We start from the raw sequence: 25,730 nt of genomic DNA, 5'->3' as shown, positions 1-25,730 counted from the left end.
AAGTATATTTTAGTATTTTTTTTAGGAATCCCATAGTGTAAGGAGTAAATTACATTTCTATCTCTATTCTTATCCAATTTACAAAAGTCTCCTAAAATTGATGTCATCTCGATACATCACATTTGATACATTATACAACTAGTTTATTGAGATTAAAAAGAAAATTAAATATAAAATTAAATGTCAGTTCCCCAAATCACGCAAATCTAATTGATGTCAATCTCTCCCAAATACCAACTTCAAACAATTCAAATTTTAAATTTTCTTCTCTCAAAACTCATCCAAATCATGANGTGTTTTTTTCGGTTCGGTTTATTGGTTAAATCGGTTTTTGCACACCCCTACTTGACACATCTATTAAAAAAATAATTATTGATATAGGTATTTTACCAAACTTTCTTTATTAAATGATGTTTAGTATTAAGTTTTGAAAAATGATTTGAAGAAAGATTATTTAATGCTAAGGGTAAACATAAAAAAATATAATTGTCTTTTTTTGAAATGTCAAAAGTGACAAGTAAAAGTTAACGGTGAAATTAATTTCTAAATGTCTTTCCAATAGTCAATTATTAAACACAACCGTTAATAAGAGTTTGTCATTTATTATATTGATTTTTTCATATTATCTTAATAAATTTAAATAAAATGTATGCATATCTAAAAATAAAAATAATTTGTAGCCTTCATTTTTAGAAGTATATTTTAGTATTTTTTTTTTAGGAATCCCATAGTGTAAGGAGTAAATTACATTTCTATCTCTATTCTTATCCAATTTACAAAAGTCTCCTAAAATTGATGTCATCTCGATACATCACATTTGATACATTATACAACTAGTTTATTGAGATTAAAAAGAAAATTAAATATAAAATTAAATGTCAGTTCCCCAAATCACGCAAATCTAATTGATGTCAATCTCTCCCAAATACCAACTTCAAACAATTCAAATTTTAAATTTTCTTCTCTCAAAACTCATCCAAATCATGATAGATTAAAAAAAGTCGACAATTTAATACAGTTATATATCATTTAAAAATATTATGAATATGATATACATTGATTTATTTATAAAACAGTGTTGTAGATACTTAACAACATGTGATACGTCGCAACATCTGATACATAACTATGTTTTATACATAACAAAGTTATGTGTCATATACATAACTATGAATATGATACAAACATATTTTGTTATAAAATATTAGTGCTTATGTATCAACAATAATATTTGATAGTGTCTACAGATACATAGCCTTCTACTAGTTGAATAAGGCTGTGTGTATGTATCGGTAGTACTCCCTCCGTCCCATTTTATGTGGCAACATTTAACCGGACACGGAGTTTAAGAAATAAATGAAGACTTTGAAATGTTTACCAAATTTCCCTTTAAAAAGTAGATTCACTTTTCTCTCTCCTCATAAATGTATTGGAGTATTATTTTAAGATTAAGTGGGACCAACAAGGGTAAAAGAGGAATTGTACCTTTAAATACTTACCATCTAAGGAAATGTGACATTCTTTTTGGGGCTGACCAAAAAGAAAATGGTGCCACATAAAATGGGACGGAGGGAGTAAAAGATAACGAAATTTGTAATAGTTCTGTATCCAATACATAACTATGATCATGATACATACCAATTTGTGTTTCAATAAATTAGGGTTATGTATCAAAACTAATATTTGGAAACGATATATTGTACATAATAAAATTGTAATGTATCATAAATGTGAAATGAATTATACATCAATATAAGAATCAAAATCAAGTAGATACATCAAAAGATCTGCGGAAAGCAACAAAAAATCAACAATTTGATCTGCTAAGAGCAAAAAAAAAGTGATGAAGAATTCCTTCCACACTTTCTCATTTGCTCTGTATCAACGCTTGTAGCTTTTTTTCACTTTCAACAATGACGTCACACATGGATCTCGACCCAAAGTCCTTACAGAGCCACCAACATTTCTTGATAAAATTGTAATGTATCATAATGTTGAAATGAATGCATTATACATACATTAATTTAAGAAAGAAAAACAACTAGATACATTAAAAAACTGAACTCATATGTATCAAAAAAAGATGAGCAACGAAAAATCGAAAAAAAGTCAACAATCTGATGTATCAAAAAAAGATGAACAATAAAAAAATCGGAAAAAGTCAACAATCTGATTTACTAAAAGAAAACAAAATGATGAAGAAATCCTTTTACACTCTCTTTTGCGCTGTATCAACTTCCATAGCTTTTTTTTCACTTTCAACAATGGTGTCACCCATGGATCTTGACCCAAAGCCTTTACATGAGCCACCAACAACTTGATCTTTTTCCCCTTTTTTTGAGCGTTTTTTCCACAATCGATTTTGAAGTTGAAGATGCATCCTTCTTCGACTAAATATGTAGATGAAAAAGCTAAAAAATTTAAAAAATTTAATACCTGATGAAGTGGAAAGGAAAAATGGATGAAGACGAAGAACTAACTCCTCTTCAATAACTTGCAATTGATAAATCAGAAATTAGAAAAGATTTGAAATTCAAAATAGAGTGATGGAGATTATTGGTAATACCATAGAGTGATTTTAGGCGTGAAAAAAGACAAAAAAATCTTGGGGTGATAGCTTATAGTGATGTATCCGGAAAAGTAATAGAAATTATGGAAAAGAGATTTTTTTGTAATTTTTGAAATGGTAGGGAATAATAGAAAATAGGGTAAACAATGATGTATACTGTATAGTTAGGTGATTATTACCATTTTAATATATATATATATATATATAGAGAGAGAGAGAGAGAGAGAGATATAGAGAGAGAGAGAGAGAGAATAATACCTATAGAATCACATGAAAAACGACAAGTAATATATATTTGCTAATGTTATTTCAAGTTAATAAATATAATAAAGCTTGCATTAGAACACATAAATAATAAATTACTCTTTCAAGATAAGAAATCGATAGTTTAGTATGCATTATTACCATTTCATTTTTCTTTCTTGGTCATAAAACATTTAAAATATTTATTGGAGGCAATCTTAAGAAATGAATATGATAAATACCAAAAGGATTATGATACATTCCCTAACTCTTTGACATATTATATATTATAGTAGTAATAGTTTCTTAAGAAAACACAGTAATAATAACTTGTAAAACAGAAAAAATTAAGTTAAAAAACTATAAAAATAATAATTTGCAAGTTGATTGTTTCTCCATAAATTTATTCAAATGTTTAAACCACATAAAATACCTAATAAGTTTCCAAGTGTAAATTCATAAAAAATGATAAAATATAAATGAAGAGAAACCACAAAAAAAAAACAAACACCTGCAGTGCTATTATAAAAAAATAATTAATTATCAATTCACAAAAGGGAAAGTCAAAGTAGAATTCGAAAAAATATTATATACGCTAAGCATCACCTTATATAAAAAATCATGGAGAAATTTTAAAAAGTTCGTAGCGGTCCTTTTATTAAAAATCATTTCATGTACTTTGTTCGAAAGTCCTTTTGATCTAAACTCATATTCTAAAAGTCATCTCCAAAGTGAAGAAAATTGTCCAAGTACGTCTTATAAAAACACCAAAGCTTTCGTCCCAATCTAACATCTTATCAACAAACTGCCTTCAATCTTCGTGTCCCAAAAACCAGCTCAAACTGAGGAGCAAGCTCAAAGTGAGGGGAAATTTCTTGATTCTTGTAAGCTAATCATTTATCCAATAAAATGACTCAAAACAAATATTACTATCTATTTTTTCTCAAGTTTTTTTTTTCATTTACAATAACACATAAAACAACAATAAAGAGATTGCATTTAATTTTACATTGTTTTACATCAATGAGATAGTCAAGTTGCATGGGGTTACCTTTTCTATCATCTAGATAGAGGTCCTCATTTTACCTCTCATTTCTAGAAATCCTTTTAGAAAGGTCTTGGTACTCGGGTAAATCTCAATACAATATTTCATCCACATACGGATGGTCTGGCAGAATGTACCATTTAGACCTTAGAGGACATGTTGAGAGCTTGTGTGATTGCTTTCAAGGGCAATTAGGATAATCACCTACCTCTCATAGAGTTTGCCTATAATAACTACTTTCATTCTAGTATTCATATGGCACCATATGAGGCACTATATGGGTGTAGATGTAGGTCCCCAACTGAATATTATAGAGTGTAGCTGTGAGGGATATTCTCACTTATGAAGAGTGCCTGTTGAAATTCTTGACCGTCAGGTTCGTAGGTTGAGAAATAACGAAGTCGCTTCACTAAATATTTTGTGGATGAGCCAGTCTATTGAGGGAGATACTTGGGAAGCAGAAGCAACCATGATGGCCAAGTATCCTCACCTCTTTCCTTCTGATTCTGTTTCAGCTTGAGGTAATAGTTCCTCTCTAGTCTCTCAGTTTACTCTTGTGTAATTTAGTCTCAGCATCTTGTTCCCTCACTTATTCTTGCATTTCAACATATTTGTATGTTCTTGGAACTCAGTTCAGTTAGATATCGGTTTCTAGTACTTAGTGGTAGGGACTGCAGCTCCTCCCTTCCATACTCAGCTTGTTTAGACTTCATTCGAGGACAAATGTTCTCAAGGGGGAAATATTGTAACATCTCGAATCTCAAAATGGAGAAAATCCTAGTTTTCAGGAAAAAAAATAAGTGCCAGTACCAACGGAACCACCCACGGACCATAGGTAGAACCATAGACTGTAGGTGGGGTTCCGTCGTTAAGGCCCAAATGTTGATGATCTATTATCCCACCCATGGTCGACCAATTGGATCCGTGGTTGGACCTATGGACCGTAGGTAAGGGTCATAAGCCAATTGGAGGGAAATGGCTGTTGGGTCAACTTCAAACGATCGTATCTTTTAGCACAAAATGAATTAGGTAGTTCATGACCTATCAAATTAAAGATAATTGAATCCTCTTTCCAATGCCACCGAGTTTGCTTAAATCTCATCTCGAAGTAAAAATTTATACTCATTATAGTGAAGGCCTATCAGGCAGACCACGAACCACGAACGGAGTCGACCATAGTAGTCCAAACGACGGTCCGTAGGTCCCTCCGCGGATGGCCTTTGTCAGCTTTTAAGTTAGGGTAATTTAGTTCTTTTTCCTATGTGTTGGGACCTTAAACTACGTCGTTTTTATCCTAAACTACGTTGTTTTACTCAGTTTAAACCTAATAACGTAGTTAGACTTACCCAGAGCCCTCATTCTCCAAAAATCATCCAAACATGGAGCAAAAAGAAGAGGAAAAGGTCGACCAAACTCCCAAGAACAAGTAACAATGTTCTTTAAGGATCAGCCCCGACATCTAAAGGATTTCTCTGAAGATTATGTCATGAGTATGTGGGATTTCACTAGTGAGTTCCTTTCATCCATTAGGTCCCTAGAATTCAGTCTATTTTCTTGATTCTCCATATCTTGTTTAGACCTAGGGTTTGTAATATCTAAGGAATTTATTGTGATTTCAGCTGCTATATAATCCATAGTCTAAAGATTAGGTTTTCTTGGAAACGTTGCTTAATTCCTTGTATGAAACTTAGAATCCTAGTTTGTATAAATTATCTTAGTTTATGGATTATACTTCAATTAATAATAATGTTGTCTGTCAAAATAATAAAATCAAACCCCTTTATATAGGGAAAACCTATCCCAAATAGAATGGATTTAAATCCTACTTTTATGAAACTTTAAACTAGGAAAACTTTAAAAACAGAAAAATTTTAAACTAGGAAACTTTAAACTAGGAAACTTTTTAAACTAGGAAACTTTAAAATAAAGGTTTTTCAACTAGGAAACTTTGAGCAAACTTTGACTTTAATCATTCAGCATTTTGGGCTCCTTTGTTGGGCTTTGTGTGGCCCAATCTTCTTCCATTTGGGCTTGAACTTAAACCATAAAATATGTGTAGCACCTACTCCATTCTTCTCAACAATTCTTGGACTCGTACTTGGGCTTTTCTTCCATGATAAGAATCTTATTGAAGCACAACGACCTTAGCTTGTGACTCCTTATCTTGAGACCTTGAAGGTCTTACTAGGGCTTCTATAGCCTCAACTGTGTCCATAGAGTTATCACATGTCCTCAGGAAGATCTCACCGCATATCATGTCTCTATGTTCATCTGACAAGCAAGAAGTTGTTGCTCCCAGATCCAATGGTATTAAAGGCAGTTTGGCCAAAATATGAAGGTATGATATCCTTATGGAATAATTTATAAGAGTTATATTCTGCTTGTGTATAGAGCCTTCAAAATGGGTTTGGTTTGTTGGTGATATTTTGCACTTTGGTTAGATTTAGTGATAACTTTCTATGTTCTCTCATTCTTGTCATTTTCTCAGTTTGGTTTCTGTTTCTGATTTTGATATCTTGTATTGCCTCCTTCATTGAGTGATCGCTTGCATAAACCTCTTCATGTAAATTTGTTGACTAGTAAGAGTATATAAATATTTTTTCGTATTCACTAGCTTTCTATCTTTTGAATGGCATACCTTGGTATAGCCAAGATTGTCCAGACATGGAAAGTGAAACCAGAAGTTTTCTTCTACTTATAGTTTCTGGTTGCACAGGTGGATGGATCATGTATGTCTCAAAATAGCACTATTTTTTATGAACCACTGGCATGGGAAATAAATACTTATCATAGCCTGAAGAGGATGTGTATGCACATTTATTGTACATAAGTTTTATAAGAGTGTTCGACTAATGAACATTTCATTTTAGCCGAGGATCTAGTTATTTTGTTGTTTTTGTATTTGGCTAGTGCAAGGAAGAAATTATCCGAACTAATTAAGGAAGGTCTTTTTACATTAAGACAAATTACTGTAAAGAGGTTTCTAAAATATATGTTTTTTCTAACCTAAGTAGGATTCTTTAAATGATTTGTAGTATATTTATATATGTTTATTATAACTAAATTGTCATCTAATTTAATTAATTTTTAAATATATTGCATTATTCTGAAGCTATTTTGACATTTGATAAATTAAAATGCCCGGTAAAAAGAAGATTAAATCTTGTCTTCAGCTCAACGAGGACATAACCCTTGATAAGATATCTTGGAGGTCGAGAATTAAGGTAGAAAGTTAGTAGGTTTACATACCCTTTCTCAGAGTATTAATATCATTCTTAATGTTTCATATAATTGAAGACTTCTATCAGTACCGATTGTTTCGTTAGCCTCGGTATATTATTATCTTTTTGTTGTTTCTACTTGTTGCTACTGCCTTTTTCGTTCAGCCAATGAACTATCAGAAACAACCTTTACCTTCTCAAAGATAGACCTCCTCATACCCTACCAATGGGATTACACTAGGTTGTTTGTTGTTGTTCATCGACAACTCCTTGTTTGTCAAGAAATTTTGTTTAGACACTGAAACTATTATTTGTTCTAATCGAGTACCTGGACAACGGATAAAATGTTCATATCGTACATTTGAACGTGTGTTCACAAGAATAGATGGAGAATATGTCCCTGCCTTAATATGGTGGGACAATCTAGAAGGAAAGGAATTCCAGATGCTTTTAAAATGTTGAGAATAGAGCGCAGAAAATCAAACTGAACTTCATCTTGCTTTAGTGTTTTTGCTGTAATCAGATCAACTCAAATGACATTGTTTCTATTATTAGTGTTTTGAATTAAACATAGACATAGGACAGTAGAACTTGAGAGTAATTTTAAAAATTATGGTTTCAGTACAGCCCATGTTTGGTTTTGTTCATTTGGTATACAGTTACCAGTTTCAAAAAAAAGTTTCATATGAGTCGAAAACCTATTTTCAACTAGTATCTATCAGCTGTATGAATCTTTTTCTTCCTTTTTGTCCTATCTTTAGCTAAGGCTATATTGAAACTAGGCATTTGAAAGTCTTTTGAGGCCACTTCCTTCCTTGTGATTTTGGTCTACTCCATCCCCTTTTAACACCTTCACTAACCATAGTTACATTCCTACCGACTGATCCAATATCATTGTTATTAAAAAACTAAAAGGGATTGAATATTAATGAAGATAATTCATTATCTGCAAACCATCATTAACCTTATATTTACTTAAATAAAACCTTTGGATATAAATAAGGAACCCAAAAAAAGGAAGAAATCCTAAAAAGGAAGGGGATCCTGTACAAAATATATTAGATGATTTAATCATGGTTTCTTTCCATCTCAAAATGGGGTAAGGAAGAAAGGAAAATATTAAAAAATAATTCTTTCATCTATTTAAACCTCAAAGAAAAAATTACTCACTAGATTCTCTTCTCGTTCAAAAGAAAAGAAAGGCAGAAAATAAATTTCTCTTTCGCATTCATCATTTTATTTGTTTGACAAACCAAACAAATATGAACTAAATTTAGCTTTCAACTTTTCCTTCCTATTACTCCCTTTTTCCACCCATAGAACTGATGTCTTTGACCAGTTTGAGCACACCTCAACTATTCACCTACAAACTCCAATTCAAGCACTTAACTGTTTTTACCGCTAGACCACAACCTTGAGGGCTATGTTGTTGGCAGAAGATATGAGCGACTACTCGAGTAAGACGTTAACAAAGAGAAACTTGATCTTTTTCTATTACTTCAGAAGATAACGCTGCAAGTCTTTAAATAGAACTTGGAAAGAAACAAATTTAGAGAAAAAATAGGGCACTAGTTTAGCACTAACCCATGACCTGCTAACTAACTATTATCAACTAATTAGGATTCCTAGAGCTAGTTAACTGAAAACATAAAAGACTCCTAAAAGTACTGCCACTAACAACATTAAACTTTTGAATCAGTCAACTAACACTTCCCCTTGATTCAAAATCACACACTCCCAATTGCAACCTGAAATATTCATGCTTAGCCTGAGGAAGAGACTTCGTAAATATATTCGCTGCTTGCTCGTTTGTGCTACAGAATTTCAGCACTATTCTTCCATCCGCTACCAGTGTCCTGATAAAGTGATATTGCACATCAATGTGCTTAGTTCTCCCATGAAAAGAGGGATTCTTAGCCATAGCAATTGCTGATTTGCTATCAGAAAAAATCTCAGTAGACTCATTTTGCTTGTAACTAAAATCTTCAAGTAGTTTCCGGAGCCATAAAGCTTGTCGTGCTGCTAAACTTGCTGCTGTATACTCTGCCTCAGATGTCGACAAAGCTACTGTCTCCTGCTTCTTTGAACTCCATGTCACAACTCCAGAACCAAAGCTGAAACAACTTCCGGAAGTGCTTTTCCGGTCATCCAAGCAGCCTGCATAATCACTGTCAGTAAAGCCAACCAATCTGAAATTTGGTGCTTTAGAATACCAGATACCAAAGTCTGTTGTTCCAGCAACATAACGAAGAACTCGCTTCGCAGCACCAAAATGTTACTTTGTGGGACTTTGCAAAAATCTGGACACAACACTAACAGAAAAGGCAATGTCAGGTCTAGTGTGCGTTAGATAATTCAAGCCACCAACTAAACTTCTAAACAATTTAGGACTTGCTTTCTCAGTTCCATCTACACGCTGTAACTTTTCATTGATATTCATCGGTGTAGTTGCTACTTCACAGTTCATCATATGGAACTTTTTCAAAAGATCCTCTTCATATTTCTTTTGAGAAAAAAAAATTCCATCTTTATCTTGGATAGCCTCAAGCCCCAAGAAATATTTCAGTAAGCCGAAGTCAGACATCTCAAAGTTTCTCATCATACTGGACTTGAAATCATTAACTAAAGACTTGGAACCAATATAAATCATATCATCAACGTAGAGACAGACCAACAAAAATTCGTCAGTACCTTGTTTCTTCAAGTACAAAGTGGGCTCATTGTCACTTCTTCTGAATCCGCTACCTTGAAAGAATGAGTCAATTTTGCTATACCATGCACGTGGAGCTTGCTTTAGCCCGTAAAGAGTTTTTCTTAAATTGTAGACTTTATTCTCGTTGCCAGTAATCATAAAGCCTTGAGGTTGTGAAACATAAACCTCCTCTTCTAAATCGCCATTCAAGAAAGCAGACTTCACATCAAATTGATACACGGGCAAGTGCAATTGCACAGCCAAAGCCAAAACAACTCTCACTGTTTCAAATCGAACAACAGGAGAAAAAGTTTCATCAAAATCTACACCTTGTTGTTGTGAATATCCTTTCGCCACGAGTCGAGCTTTGTGTTTTTGAATGCTCCTATCAGCATTGTACTTTGTTCGAAACACCCATTTGAGCCCTATTACATTCTTTCCTTCAGGTGCATCAACTAACTCCCATGTAGAGTTTCTTTCAATTGCTTGCATCTCTTCAATCATAGCATTCTTCCATTCAGATTGTTCTACTGGTTCTTCATAACAAATAGGATCTGAAACAAGCAAAGCAAATTGACAAGAAGTATTTACAGTGTTAGAGTACTTAGGATTCGGTTTCTTTTCCCTTGTTGATCTTCTTAGTGGAATCGGCTCAACTGAAGACTCATCAGGTGCAACAGTTGTTGATGGTGCAATTGGTGAGCTAACAGATGAACTTACAGGAGAAGAATTGGGTGAATTTCCGGAATCTACTGCAGGTTCTTCATCAGTAGGTAGCAATTGGATTTTGGATATCATGTTCCCAGAATTAAAGTTCCAACTTACATCCTCATTAAACACAACATTTTTACTTATGATCACTTTGCCACTTATCGGATTATATAGACGATATGCTTTGGATTGAAGACTATAGCCAACAAAAATGCATTTTGTAGATTTTTCATCAAGCTTAGAGTGAAAATTAACCAAAGCATATGCTATACAACCAAAGATTCTTAAGTGGCTTACTCGAGGCTTCTTACCATTCCAAGCTTCAAGAGGTGTTGTGTTCCAAACAGCCTTTGTTGGTGAGATATTCAAAAGGTATACAGCAGTTGCAACAGCTTCTCCCCAAAAATAATCTGGCAGACCCTTTGCTTTCAGTGAACTTCGAGCCATTTCCACCACCGTCCTATTCTTTCACTCTGCCACACCATTTTGTTCTAGTGTATATGGCGCTGTTAGTTCCCTGCGAATTCCATTCTTTTCACAGAACAAATTAAAATCATTAGACAAGAATTCACCACCTCTATCTGTACGGAGTGATTTTATCTTGTTGACACTTTGATTCTCTACAAATGCCTTAAATTTCTTGAAAGTCTCAAAGGTTTTAGATTTGAATTTCAAGAAATAAACCCAACTAAAGCGGCTGTAATCATCAGTAAACATAAAAAAATATCGACTTCCACCAAGGGATTCCATTTTCATTGGCCCGCACAAATCAGCATGCACAAGTTCAAGACAAGTTGTAGCCCTCCATGATTTTCCCACTAGAAACGATTTCCTAGTTTGCTTCCCATAGATACAGCCTTCACACAGGTCAAGTTCCTTGATTTTTGGCAAGCCAATAACCATGTCTTTTTGAACCAAAAGTTTCAACCCATTAGCATTCAAATGTCCATAACGTAAGTGCCACAAATTAGTCTCATTTTTTTCTTTAACAACTAAGGCAGAATTACAAACATTTGAAATATCAACAGGAAACATTTTGTTTTGAGTCATAAGCACATGAGCTATCGTGCGTCCAGATTCTTTGTCCTTAATGTCACATGCACTATCATAAAAAACAACTAAGTAGCCACTGGTCATCAATTGGCCAACACTTAACAGATTATGAGCCAAAGTTGGGACATATTACACATCATATAAAAACTTCACATTACCTTGGACAGTTTTTATCTCAACTGTACCTTTCCCTTCAACGTGCACTTGTTTGTCATCTCCTAGTCGCACCTCACTTTTTTTGGACTCATCAAGATCTCTGAATAGAGACTTCAAACTTGACATGTGATTTGAGCATCCGCTATCAATGAACCACACAACATTCGCACTTTCAGTTATTTGGAAACTAGCCATAAACAACTTACTTTCTTCTTTCACATTTTGAGTGAAATTGGCTTCCTTCTGCTCATCTTTCTTCTTCGTCCAACAGTCAACTTCTTTGTGGCCAAATTTCTTGCAGTATCGGCATTGAATATTGCTCTTGTACTGACGAAATTCACCAACTTGGTTTCTACCTCTGTCGCTACCACCACGGCCTCGACCACGGAAATTGCCTCTGCTATGTCCATGTCCTGCTGAGTTTTCTGCTTTTCCCTTGTAGCTAAACTCCCCCTTAACCTGGAATGCCTTCTCTTGAACTTTCTCACGAGACCTATTTAGCCTGTCTTCATGAGCTAGCAAGGAACTCATTAATTCATCGAAAGAATAGGTAGATAGGTCCTTAGATTCCTCAATTGCAGTAACAACATGCTCAAGTTTTGTGGTTTAACTTCTCAACACTTTTGACACAACAATTTGATTATCAATTTTCTCACCATAGGACCTCATCCTATTAACAATAGCAGATGTTCTAGACAAATATCCTTGCACAGATTCATTTTCATTCATGAATAATGTTTCAAAATCCCGTCTGAGAGTTTGTAATTTAACAGTAATTACCTTATCATCTCCAAAGTACTCTTGCTTCAGGATCTCACATGCTTGTTTGGAAGTCTCAGCAGTTGATATGCGAGGAAAAATTTCATCATCAAGAGCCTGCTGGATCGTGAAAAGAGCTTTTGAGTCTCTCTTCCGATGTTCTCTCAGCTGGTTTGCATTCCCTTCTGGAATTCCGGTCTCAACTATATCCCATAGTTCTTGAGACTTGAAAAAAGTCTTCATTTTTAGACTCCAGAAGTGATAATTTTCCCCTTTGAAAATTGGAATTAGGGGCTGCGACGAAGCTGCTATCCTGTTTCCTGCCATGGAAATTATCTGATTTCTCTGAAAAAAAATCTCACAATATTTCACTATTTTTCTCTCTTACTACACCAATCCCTGCTTGAGGAAATGATGGATCTTAACCTGGAGTAAAGCTCTGATACCAAGAATGTTGGCAGAAGATATGAGCGACTACTCGAGTAGGACGTTAATAGAGAGAAACTTGATCTTTTTCTATTACTTTAGAAGACAACGCTACAAGTCTTTAAATAGAACTTGGAAAGAAACAAATTTAGAGAAAAAATAGGGCACTAGTTTAGCACTAACCCATGACCTGCTAACTAACTATTATCAACTAATTAGGATTCCTAGAGCTAGTTAACTGAAAACATAAAAGACTCCTAAAAGTACTGCCACTAACAACATTAAACTTTTGAATCAGTCAACTAACATATGTTGCTCAGATTCTTCAGAAATGTCAATGAGTGCATGTCGGATTGGCCAAAAGTAGTGTATTTTGGGAGGATCCAACACGAGTGCGACATCAAAAGTGAAGAGTCTGTGCAACTAAGCTTGACAGTTCTCTCCTTTCCAAGAGAAAAGAAGAAACAACAAGAATACATCTACCAAACTACAGCATTTGTCAATCGATGCCAAAATAGAGGGCCATCGAATTATTAAGGGGGATAACACCAAACTAAAAAAACAAATTTTTTAGGCAAGCTCTTCTGAGGTTGCCTAATGAGGTTCTAGGTTATCTTGGATTGAGAGGTTCAATTGGGGAAGACATATTTGGGTAGATGACTGGCAGCGATTTTTTAAATTTTTTTATATGTTCTAATTATCATTTTTCTAATTTTGAGGGAAAACATTTATCAAGGAAACAGTTCAAAACAATTATAGGAAAATATAAATTATTAAAGTTCATGACAATATTAGGGAAAACATTACATAGCATTTTGAAAGAAAGGAACATAACAACAAAGTTGCAAACAATATGTTCAAAATATCCAGTAGTTCACAAGAAACCATAACTTGTACACTTCTGCTTCCACACTACATGTTTGGACTAACTTGTCATGTAATATATATATGCTCTTACTACCCAGAAAATTCACGTGAAGAACGGCTTGTGCAAGCAATCACTCGATTATCTTACTCTTGAAGTCTGTCAAGAAAATTCACATGAACTACTTACAAAAATGATTAATCTGCTTAATCAACGGATAGCTAATTATCCATGAAAAAAATCTAGAAAACTAAAATACCACACAAAATAGCTTGTTTTTGTGTGGTACTTTAGTTTTCTAGATCTTTTCCATTGATAATCAGCTATTCGTTGATTAGGCTGATTAATCATTTTTGTAAGTTGTTCATGTGAATTTTCTTGACAACCTGTAAGAGTAAGATAATCGAGTGATATGTGAATTTTCTAGGTAGTATGAGCATGTATATATTACATGCCAAGTTAATCAAAACATGTAGTGTGGAAGTAGAAGTATACAAGTTATGGTTTCTTGTGAACTACTAGATATTCTGAACATATTGTTTGCAACTTTGTTGTTATTGTTCCTTTCTTTCAGAATGCTATGTAATGTTTTCCCTAATATTTTCATGAACTTTAATAATTTATTTTTCCTATAATTGTTTTGAATTGTTTCCTTGATAAAAAATTTCCCTCAACATTAGAAAAATGATAATTTGAACATATAAAAAAATTAAAAAATCGCTGCCAGTCATCTACCCAACTCTGTCTTCCCCAATTGAACTTCTCAATCCAAGATTACCTTGAACCTCATTAGGCAAATTCCTTCGCCACCATCCCTTGATACACCCCTTTCCCATATAATCTTTCATTCCTTTTATTTAGCATCATACCACCATCATCAATATCATCGTTGTTCTTATCTTTGACGGAGAAGCATCACTTAAACAAAAAAATCATTTGAGTTCACTGCTAAAGATTTTCATTAGAGCATAAGAGAATTTCATAAAAAATAAAAATCAAATTGCGTCAAAAAAAATTCCGGCGAAAAAATCATTTTTCCGACAGGACTAATACAATTTGAAATTATTTCTTCAAATTGTTAAGAAATTCAAACCCTAAAAATCTCACAACATAGAAGACAAAAAAAGACAACAAATTATTGGGTTCGAAAGTGATTAGGGCGTCATAGTTATACTAAAACATAATATTATTAATAGTGTTTGGCCAAACGACCTACATATGATAAAACGAATATGAAAAACAAATATAAACATGTTGAGAGAAAATCTCCTCATATACAAAACTCTCTAAACGACTACATTGTAGATGTTATTGTTTTCTTGATATGAGAAGATGGATCTTCAATTCATAGATCTCCAAACTTTTCTTCCAAGGAAAGAATAAACAAAATATGGAAGAAAAATATGTTTCCTTTCATGAAAAATTAAAACACTTATGGTAATATTTTGTCTTTTCTTTTTGGAAAAAATAAACTTCAAATAAGGTAAGAAAATCAGGGCAAAACTCTAACAAATCACCCCTTTTGACTGACTTTTCTTGACAAAACTTGATCCGTCTTCTTCATATGTTTGATAATTTTGTTCTTCAAAGAATCTTCATGTATCACTGCTGCTTACCGTGATTTAAAAATTGATATGAGCTAAAATATTGAGCCATTTGTTCAAAGTTATGAGCAGGGTTAAAAGTGGAGCCCATGCGTTAAAAGTTATATGCATGAGTTGAAAGTGGAAATCATGCGTTAAAAGTAAGATGCATGAATTAAAAGTGGAGCTCATGAGTTAAAAGTAAGATGCATGAATTAAAAGTGGAGTCCGAACATTAAAAGTTTGTTGGGTTGAAAGTTGATTTTGTTTTTAAGGATATAGCAGCGGGATTATTGAATATATATTTGAAAATTTCCTCCACATGAAGTAGCACAAATTTTTTTATTATCATCACGTTGATTGCAAATTAATTTGAAACCACTTGAATCTGTCTTCAATCTTGTTCAACCATTGGATCATTGAACTATGTGCTCTGATACTACTTGTTGGGTATGAAAGTGATTAGGGGGTCATGCAGAAGCTTACAATTGCAATTAAAATGGTGATAAATTAGATGACGCATAAAGTTATACTAAAACATAATATTATTAATATGGTTTGACCAAACAACCTACATATAATAATACTAATATGTAAAAAGAACATAAACATGTTGGGAGAAAATCTCTCCATAAACAAAACTCTCGAAATGACTACATTGTGGATGCTATTGTTTTCTTGATATGAGAAGATAAATCTTCAATTTATAGATCTTCAAACTTTTTTTCTAAGGAAAGAGTAAACCAAATATGGAAGAAAAATATATTTCCTTTCATAAAAAAAAAAACATTTATGGTAATGTTTTGTCTTTTGTTTTAGGAAAGAATAAACTTCAATTAAGGTAAGAAAACAAGGACAAAACCTTAACAAACCTCCCTTTTTGGTTGGAATTTCTTGACAAAACTAGATCCGCCTTCTTCTTATGCATGATAATCTTGCTCTTCACAAAATCTTCATGTATCACACTGCTTACCATGATTTAAAATTTTATATGGGCTAAAAATTGGAGTCATGTGTTAAAAGTAATGAGCAGGGTTGAATATGGAGCTCATGCGTTAAAAATAATATGCACGAGTTGAAAGCGGAGCTCATGCGTTAAAAGTAAGATGCATGAGTTAAAAGTGGAGCCCGAACATTAAAATTTTGCTGGGGTTGAAAGTTGATTTTGTTTTTAAGAATAGAGCAGCAGAATTGTTGAAAATATATTTGAAAATTTTCTGCAAATGTAGTAGCACAGAAATTTTCATTATCATCATGTTGATTGCAAATTGATTTGAAACCACTTGAACCTGTCTTCAATCTTGTTCAATCATTGGATCATTAAACCATGTGCTCTAACATCACTTATTGGGTTCGAAAGTGATTAGGGCGTCACGCAGAAGCTTACAATTGCAATCAAGACGATGATAAATAAGATGACAAACAAAATTATACTAAAACATAGTATTATTAATATGGTCTGGCCAAACGACCTACATATGATAAAACTAATATGAAACAAAAACATAAACATATTGGGAGAAAATCTCCCCATAAACAAAACTCTCTAAACGACTATACTGTGGATGTTATTGTTTTCTTGATATGAAAAGATGACTCATTTATTGCTACAGATTCCTCAAATGTTGCAACATATCAACTATTTATAGCAACATTTGATTATGTTGTGGATTGATAGAGTTAAAAAGGAATTGGTTGGAGCAACATAACATCACATACTATGTAGTTGCTCTCAATATAAGATAACATAACATAATAGATAAAATAAAACATTGTCATTAATTTAAAACACATTGCCAAGTCTCCAAGATCCTAGATACTATTCCAGCATCCCAATTTCATTGTATTCGACCAACTTTATTGTCACATAATGTGGTGTCAGGAGGTTGAATTGTTGTGTTGGTAATAAAATGCTCAATAAATGCAAGCGAATATGACCTGCACTTGGCATTGGTGTTATTTTTTACCATGGGTTCCAATCGACCTTCAAATTTCCATGGTTCATTAGGAACTTACCTAGAAAATGCTTCATTATTCCACTTTGCCTCAACAAGCTTGGCAGCAACTCAAACACAGGTTGTATGAATGTAAAAAATATGACATGTTCCATACTTATCAGGTTGCAGCAATAAACATTCATGCGACCCTCGTGCAAAAGGATATCAAGAGTCACAAAATGAGTTTTGTTCATGTTCGTGACTGCCAAAATCCTTTTTGCACCAGTTCAATCTATGCCTCCAGCATATGGTCTAATGCCCCTGACGTAGTCAATCAAATCGGCATTCCATACAAACTCATTAATTAACAGTCTAAAGCTTCTGCCACCTACTGTTGTTGCCTCCTCACTGATATTGTCATACCTTTGTTTGAAGTTGGTATAGAAGTTGAGATCCATGATGCTATCCGTGAAATCGTAGTGCTCAGGGTATCTCAAATGCCTTTCCCACATGAGGCTAAAAATTTCATTAATATACTGAAATAACAATTAATATTAAAGAGTAAATAAGAGTAATGATTGAAAAGATAAAACAAACAAACATTATAAATTGAAGAAGGTTAGTAGAGAAAAGTTACCTAGTCTTCCCACCAAATATTCATGCTTGTCATGGCCCTGAAATCATTTCAACTGAAATAACGCATGCCGTATTGTGCACACAGTTCCTTTACTTTCATCAGTTCCAATAGTTTGGTCTTTTTAGCTATAGGCACCAACTTATAAATATTCACTTGCTTGAGCTCCAGCTTTTCTCCTACGGCCATTGGAAATTCTCCAAATATTTTCTTCTTCAAAGCCTTTATTGCCTTGATAAAGGATTTTTTTTATCCACTTGGTCTGTGGAGTATTAGGATCCTCAACCTTGTTTAATGGAGTGACCCTGACCCCCCTCTTGTATTTAAATTCATTAACAGTCTCACTCAATGTTTGAAGATACATGATAGAATCGTCATCATGTTTCTTGCACTTCTCACATAGAAATCTAGAGCATCGACTACAAGAGGTAGCCCCAACACTTTGTCCACCAAAACAAACATCAGCACCAGTACAAATTCGACCACCAACATCAACAACAACACCAACACCAATATTAACACTAGCCCTTACAGCTACATCAACCATATCCTCGTTAGAAACAACTAACTGATCATCAACTCTTGCTCTTTTGATGGTTGTTGCTCCAGTCAATTCCCTTTTAAGTCTATCCATTATAGGATCAGATAAGGTTTCAACCAACCCTAGAGTAATCAAAGATGACATTTGCAATTCCTTTTCTGTTGGGACAAGTCATGGATGCACAACCTAAAATTATAAAAATGAGTAATATGTAGGAATATTTGGATCAGATGTTGTAACAGATGTGTCATATGTTGCTACAGATTAGTGATATGTTGCAATATATGGGCATTTGTAGCAACATTTGTGTCACATGTTGCAACAGAGGGATCATATGTACCAACATATGAATCATTTATGGCAACATTTGGATAACATGTTGTTACAAGTGGGTCACATGTTGCAACAGATGGGTGATATGTTGAAACATATGGGGCATCTGCAACAACAAATGACTCATCCGTAGCAACTTATGCCTCATCTATAACAACATTTGACACATATGACAATTTGAGATTTGTAATATAACAACTTACTGCATCATCACGAGGGTTAAAAGATCTCGAGGATTTTTGACATTTTTTGCTATCAACCATCTCAATATCCTTGGAGATGAAATCTCTTCTTTTGTAGTTACTTGATGCCTCAAATAAGGAATGGCTTCAAATGCCCAAGCCTATATAAAAGGAAAACATGTCACAAATCAAATATTGAATTATTCAATAAAATATAAAAAGATTAAGAACATTTATGTTTACCATGAAAGCCCATGGAAAACAAAATAAGTTACTGGTCTCTGGAGATAAAGGAGCCAACAAGTATTTGATAGTCAATTCGTAGTTGTCATGACCCCAAGGAAAGTTGTTGAATGCCTCAATATCCTCGAATAACTTTACATAATTAAGGGGTATGTTGTTGTTAACATCTTTGGACATAAGTACATTACGTACAAACCAAAGTAAGCACAACGACTCATTGTGCTTCTTTGATGTATCCTTGCCATTCAACAAAGCTACCAATTTGGGGTTTTTGAAGCTTGGGCCAACAAGGGACACCAAGTCCCGCTCCTCAGTTGACTGTTCCTTACTTGTTTGTGCTTCTCCTCCTTTCTTTCGTCTCCGTGGTTATTTTTGGCTGTGAAAATAAGGATTAACTCAGAAGGGGAATGGAAAACTTTTTTTTTGCCAAAGAAGAGTGGCATGCCACAATAATTAATAAACACCTCATCCTTCTTTTCATTATTCTAAAAAATGAAACCTTCTTTTCAGAAGTTCATAGACAATAGTTAGTTGAAAATGTGCATTATTATCCATTGGCAAATCAAGATATTGACCAAAACAACTATTCCTAAAAATATCTTCCAAATCGTTCTTCTGAAATATGGACCGAAAGTAGTCGAGAGATTTTCCAATGGTTGTCCTTCTAATGCTATCACCAGTAGCATTAGGCTGGAAATTCATAGGAAAAGTGTGTGCATTAACAGTTTTGATCCTATCATCCTCAACTTCATTTTTTTTCTTCTTCCTCAACTTCTTTATTTTTTCCTTTATCTTCCTTAACACTTTTTCTCTTTCTTCTTCGTCAACTTCTTTTTTTTTCTCTTCTTCTTTCTCAACTTTTATTTTTCTTCTTCTCTTCTTTCTTCATCATCAACTTCATATTTTTCTTCTTCTTTTTATTCATCATTATCAACTTCATTTTTATCTTTTCTATCATCATCATGCTCATTTTTTTCTTGTCCTTCATACTCTACAACAACTTCATGGAGAATTTCAAGATCTTTTTGAGAAAATTTTGGTTCTACTTGAGAAGAAGAACCTCCTGACTCTACTTGAGAAAAAGAAAATGCTTCAGATGCAAGTTCTTCTAAAAGAGTGGAACTGGAATTTTCATTCTTCATCCTACAAGTTTTAGTCCTAGGCCTCTTCTGGATCTTTGTGTCAGTTGTTTCAGTTGTTAATACATTTTTTCTTTTGACTAGAGGCATTATATTTGTATCTGCAACCACAAAATCAAGTATTTCTTAACAAAATTAACAACCAAACAGAACAACACAACACATAACAACACAAACAATAACACATCACCCCTCAGAAAACCCCAAATAAACCATTTTTTGGCAATGCGGAATTCATGGGTGAGGAATTCATATATTTGGTAGTGTGGTAGGTGGTAGTGTGGTAGGTGAGGAATTCATCTTAAAGATTTTATTATAATATTCTTTTTTCAAGGGTCTTAATCTTGATATCTCTTTAATATTATTTATGATATATTTTAGATATAACTTATCTTGGGTTCTTAGATACATGTATAAATTATTTTCCTTTAATTGTTCTATTAATTTTATATTTTCCATAGCTTCTGTCCAATATTGTAAATNATTCTAGATATAACATATCTTGGGTTCTTAGATATATGTATAAATTATTTTCCTTTAATTGTTCTATTAATTTTATATTTTCCATAGCTTCTGTCCAATATTGTAAATATTCGTAGTTCAATTTAATCTGAATTTATTTCTAAATCATACCATTCTATTCTTTCGAGGTCTAAATCATGTAGGTCTATCTCATACCATTGTTGGTTTAATATATCTTCTGATTCGTTATCATTAAATATTTTTTCCAATATGATTCTTCTTAATTCAATTATTTCTATACCTTTAATTATATATAAGATTAAAGTTTCATAGTTTTTTTATCATTTCATCGTGTATGTATGTAGTCATGTTCTTGATCATGCAGGTTTTTTATTTTCAATTTTTCCTTCCTTTCATATTCATAATTGATTAAATTCATATTAGATAATTATGAACTAGATTATCTGTTTATCATGTTTTCCTGTCCTACTAGCATCATACTTTAGCGGATACTTTCTTCTTATCAGCGCCTCAACTTTGTTTACTCCCCTAAACGACTTTCCTTGCCTACCGGTTTCAACATTTGGATAGCACATTATAGAAGTTTTCTCCCTGTTTTCAGTGTGCTAATAAGCTAGAAATCATGATTCAAATAATTATAATGCATAATAACTAACATAAATTTATTCAATCACATATATGATATTCAGGAATACATGAAATTAGTTCTGCATATTTGTTGAACAATATACCTTTGCCTCTTGCTTATCCATGATATCTGAAGTTTGTTCCATTATCTATTAAGTATGAATATCTTAAATATTTGAAAGAGTGTTTCTATAAAGTGCTCTGTTTATTGAAGGCTTGAAGGCCTGCTTATTAAGTTACATGTACATTCCTTTATATAAAAAGGAATTTCTATCCTATGTCTACAGTAATACACAATAATGCACGTACTATACTACTTACTGCACAATAATGCACTACCACTTATTTTACAATAATGCATACCTATTACTTTTACACTTGTCCAATTAATAATGCACACCACCTACCACACTTTACACTTGTCCATACTACTTTAATAATGCACATCTATCATTTAATATGCACATACTTTAATAATGTATACTACAATACACTTGTTGACTAAATTACATGATTTATTCCTACTTTATACTATTTGCTTTTGGCTTTTTTGGCCAAATATTTCTTCTTTGCCTTATCTCTTTAGTTGTCTCTATCTTCTTTATCTTTTTATCTCGTTAGACTTTATTCTAGCTGGACATCTGGAATCACGTTGTCGTATCCACTACATTTTGAACATAGATGATCAGGGTATTTGTGTCCAATTAGCTTGCAATAGCTGGTTAATAGTTCTGGCGAAATAAATCCTGCTTTGAGTGCTCTAGTTGTAGGTCTTTCTTCTGGTTTTAATAATGATAAAATCCATCGCTGGACTTCATCCATATATGTTCTTCTTAGTTCTCTCGAATTTGAATATATCATTAACTGATCTCTAAAGTAGTAGCTCCATATAACATTTCCGTTCAAATAATTGTTTGCTAACTCTTGTATAATAGTTGATATACCAATTATTCTTTTATTGGCATAAAAAATTGGTATCTCTATTTTTTGTATTTCTTCCTGTTGTCCAATATCTTCGGGTATAATCATATCTTTGGTTAGTGCTATTTTAATAACTTGAATTGGGGGTTTTATCTCTTCGTTAATATCTCTGCTGGTGCTGTATAAAACATTAAATAAAATAAATTTCCCTTGGTAACTCTTCTATATGTGATGAATGCCTTGTTTAGTTCTGGTATTCCACTTATTTCTTCTCAGTCGTATGTGTATACAGTATTTAATAGTCCATAATTGTAACATGTCCTTACTAAATTGGCGTTAGTTTTTGGCTGTGCGATTAGCTTGTTAGAACCTTGTAATTTTTGGGTTAGGTAGTCTTGACTTGGTTCTTTGGTTGTAGTGGATCTAGGATTANGTTGTCCAATATCTTCAAGTATAATCATATCTTTGGTTAGTCCTATTTTAATAACTTGAATTGGGGATTTTATCTCTTCGTTAATATCTCTGCTGGTGCTGTATAAAACATTACATAAAATAAGTTTCCCTTGGTAACTCTTCTAGATGTGATGAATTCCTTGTGTAGTTCTGGTATTCCACTTATTTCTTCTCAGTCGTATGTGTATACATTATTTAATAGTCCATAATTGTAACATGTCCTTACTAAATTGGCGTTAGTTTTTGGCTGTGCGATTAGCTTGTTAGAACCTTGTAATTTTTGGGTTAGGTAGTCTTGACTTGGTTCTTTGGTTGTAGTGGATCTAGGATTACGGTTTAAATAGGTTTGGATTTTGTATATATTTTCAATATATGTTCTCGTGACATGGTTATATAATTTTTTCTCATTTTGTAGGCTATCTGCATAGGTAGAGGTTTGTGGTTCTATGGTTAATGGGTTTTTTGTTTTTTTGTGTAAATGGCTTTTCAAATAACTGATTTAAATTTGCATTTTGTTATTTTTCAATAACTGGTCTTCTTGTACCTGCAACTATATTTAGACAATCATTATGGGTTTTAAAGTGTTTTCCAACGTCACCTCTTAGCTCTGGATTTTTAAAGTCTTTCAATCGACTTAGCTCCACATTTTTATACTCATGCTGCTGACTTGCACTAACTTTAGACTTCAGATTATCTTCATTAGTCTTTAGCTTTTGTATCTCATTGTCCATACTGTCCACTTTGATACAAAGTGTAGTAATGGCTTTGAGTATATCTTCAATTGTATTTTCTTTCTCAGTTTGAGTAGCTTTGTCTTGATAAGTAATCTGCAATAACATTCTTGTCAATTTTTATTACTTCAATAGTAAATGTAAAATTTAATATATTTAATACCAATCTTCTCATTTCTTTTGTAGTTACTGAATCATGTCTTTTTCTTGTTAGCCACCATTTTACTTGTGTGTTATTTGTCCTTATAATAAATTTGTTATATACAATGTATGGTTCAAATGATAGTAAACATTTATACACTAAGTATAATTCTTTCCTATTTATTTTCCATCGTATTTCTGTATTAGTAAATGTTCCTGAATAATATCTACAATGATGTTCTATTTTTTCTTTATCATACCTGTATTTTAAGACTCTTCCATAACTTTTTTCACTGGCGTCTGATTCTACTATATAAGTAAATTTTTTATTTTCATCCGGAAAATATAGTTTAGGTAGGTTCTTACATAATAATTTTATTTTTTGTATTTGTGTTTGGTCTTTCTTATCAAACTGGTATTCTACATCTTTCTTTAATTTTTGTTGGCATAGTTTTAAATTCTCTGCTAATTTTGGTATGTATTCTCTTACTTGATTTATTAGTCCTAAGAATGATTGTAATTTCTTTTTTGTGTCTAGTTGTTCATTTGAGTTAATTATTTTTTGTACTATATGTGTTTGCATTTTTATTCCATTTTTATCTATTTGTATTCCTAAGAATTCTATTTGCTTTTTCCTTATATCTGCTTTCTTTTTACTTAGGCTTATACCTGAGTATTCTATGATATGTATAAATTTTTCTAATAACCTTATATGTTCATCTTGTGTTTTAGAATATAATAATATATCATCAATGTATAACTATACAATTTTCTAGTTGTTTAAAGTAGTTATCCATAAAATGTTGATATCTACCTAGTGCGTTTTTATATCCAAATGGTAATACATTCCATTCATAAAATTCTTGTGGTACTGTAAATGTTGTAAGTTTTTTAGATTCTTCTTTAACTTTAAGTGGTAAAATCCTGATTTGCAGTCAAATTTACTAAAGTAATTATATCCTTGCATTTATCTTATTTTTAATATTTTATTTGGTATTGGGTAATTATATGTTTTAGTTTTTGCATTTAAATTTCTATAATCAATAACCATTCTACTTTTTTCTCTTTTTTGTTTACTATGTTTATTTACTATAAATGCTGGGCTTGTATGCTTGCTATTGCTTTCTTGTATATACCCATTTTCTAGTAATTCACTTATATATATTTTAAATTCTGTTAAATCATTAAAATTATATTTTAATGGTTTTTGGGTTATTATACTATTATTATCAATTAACTCAATTTTTACTTTTGTTTTATGTTTTTCCCATCCTTGTAAACATATAGATTATAATCATCTTCATCCTAAATCACCTTCTTTATCTATTAGCATCATCATTTTTTATCTTTTAAATTTGAGGAAAGAGAAAACTACTTAGTTAAGTTTAAAAAGAAGAAAGAAGATAGAATCTAATAATATCGCATTTTAAAATACAAAATTTGAGCAAGAATAGTGATTTTTAATTTTTGGCCCGTTGAAAAAGCTTCTTGGGCTATTAATGGTGATTTGGGGAAAATGGGTCTAATTTATTAATTAAAAAAATCAAATTAAAAATGCCACATGGTAATTTGACACTGGTTTGGGGTTGTAATACTACTCCTTCACGCGCAAAATTTTCGTGAGAACACAATTACAGTAGAAATGGTTTAAAAAGGTGTATTTATCGTGAATATAAATAGTTTATAGGACCCTCACAAATTTCAAGTGTCTACTATAAAAAAGGGTATAAGTTTAATGGGGTAATTATGTATTTCTCTAAAATGAATGATTAAGATCCATTGATAAAATAGGAACTTGTTTGATATGTACTACTTAGTGGATGATATATAAACATCTACATTAATTAATTAGACGTTTTGAAGATGAAAGGTTTGATAGTTATAAGTTTTATTAATCACTAATTAAAAGTAGTTATAAAGATGAAAAGATGCGAGTTATGAAGATAATTTTTAAAAATAAGTTATGGTAGAAAAATAAGAAAAAATGTCCAAAAGAAGGAGAAAAAATGATTAATACAATTTTTGGCTATAGAGAGGTGCCA

At 32.5% G+C, this 25,730-nt stretch overlaps 1 protein-coding gene across 1 annotated transcript in view; it reads left to right on the top strand.

Annotated features, from left to right (window-relative positions):
- LOC125843977 (uncharacterized) overlaps positions 1-25,580 on the top strand; it is a 621,631-nt gene extending 596,051 nt beyond the window's left edge. The window contains exon 15 of the transcript XR_007444098.1: positions 25,568-25,580. The gene's annotated coding sequence lies outside the window, so the exon portion shown is untranslated. The remainder of the gene's footprint in view (positions 1-25,567) is intronic.
- The last annotated feature ends 150 nt before the right edge of the window (positions 25,581-25,730 follow it).

Source organism: Solanum stenotomum, chromosome 11 (genome assembly GCF_019186545.1).
Source record: "Solanum stenotomum isolate F172 chromosome 11, ASM1918654v1, whole genome shotgun sequence".
NCBI classification, from domain to species: Eukaryota; Viridiplantae; Streptophyta; class Magnoliopsida; order Solanales; family Solanaceae; genus Solanum; species Solanum stenotomum.
This window is presented reverse-complemented; position numbering and strand designations above follow the sequence as displayed.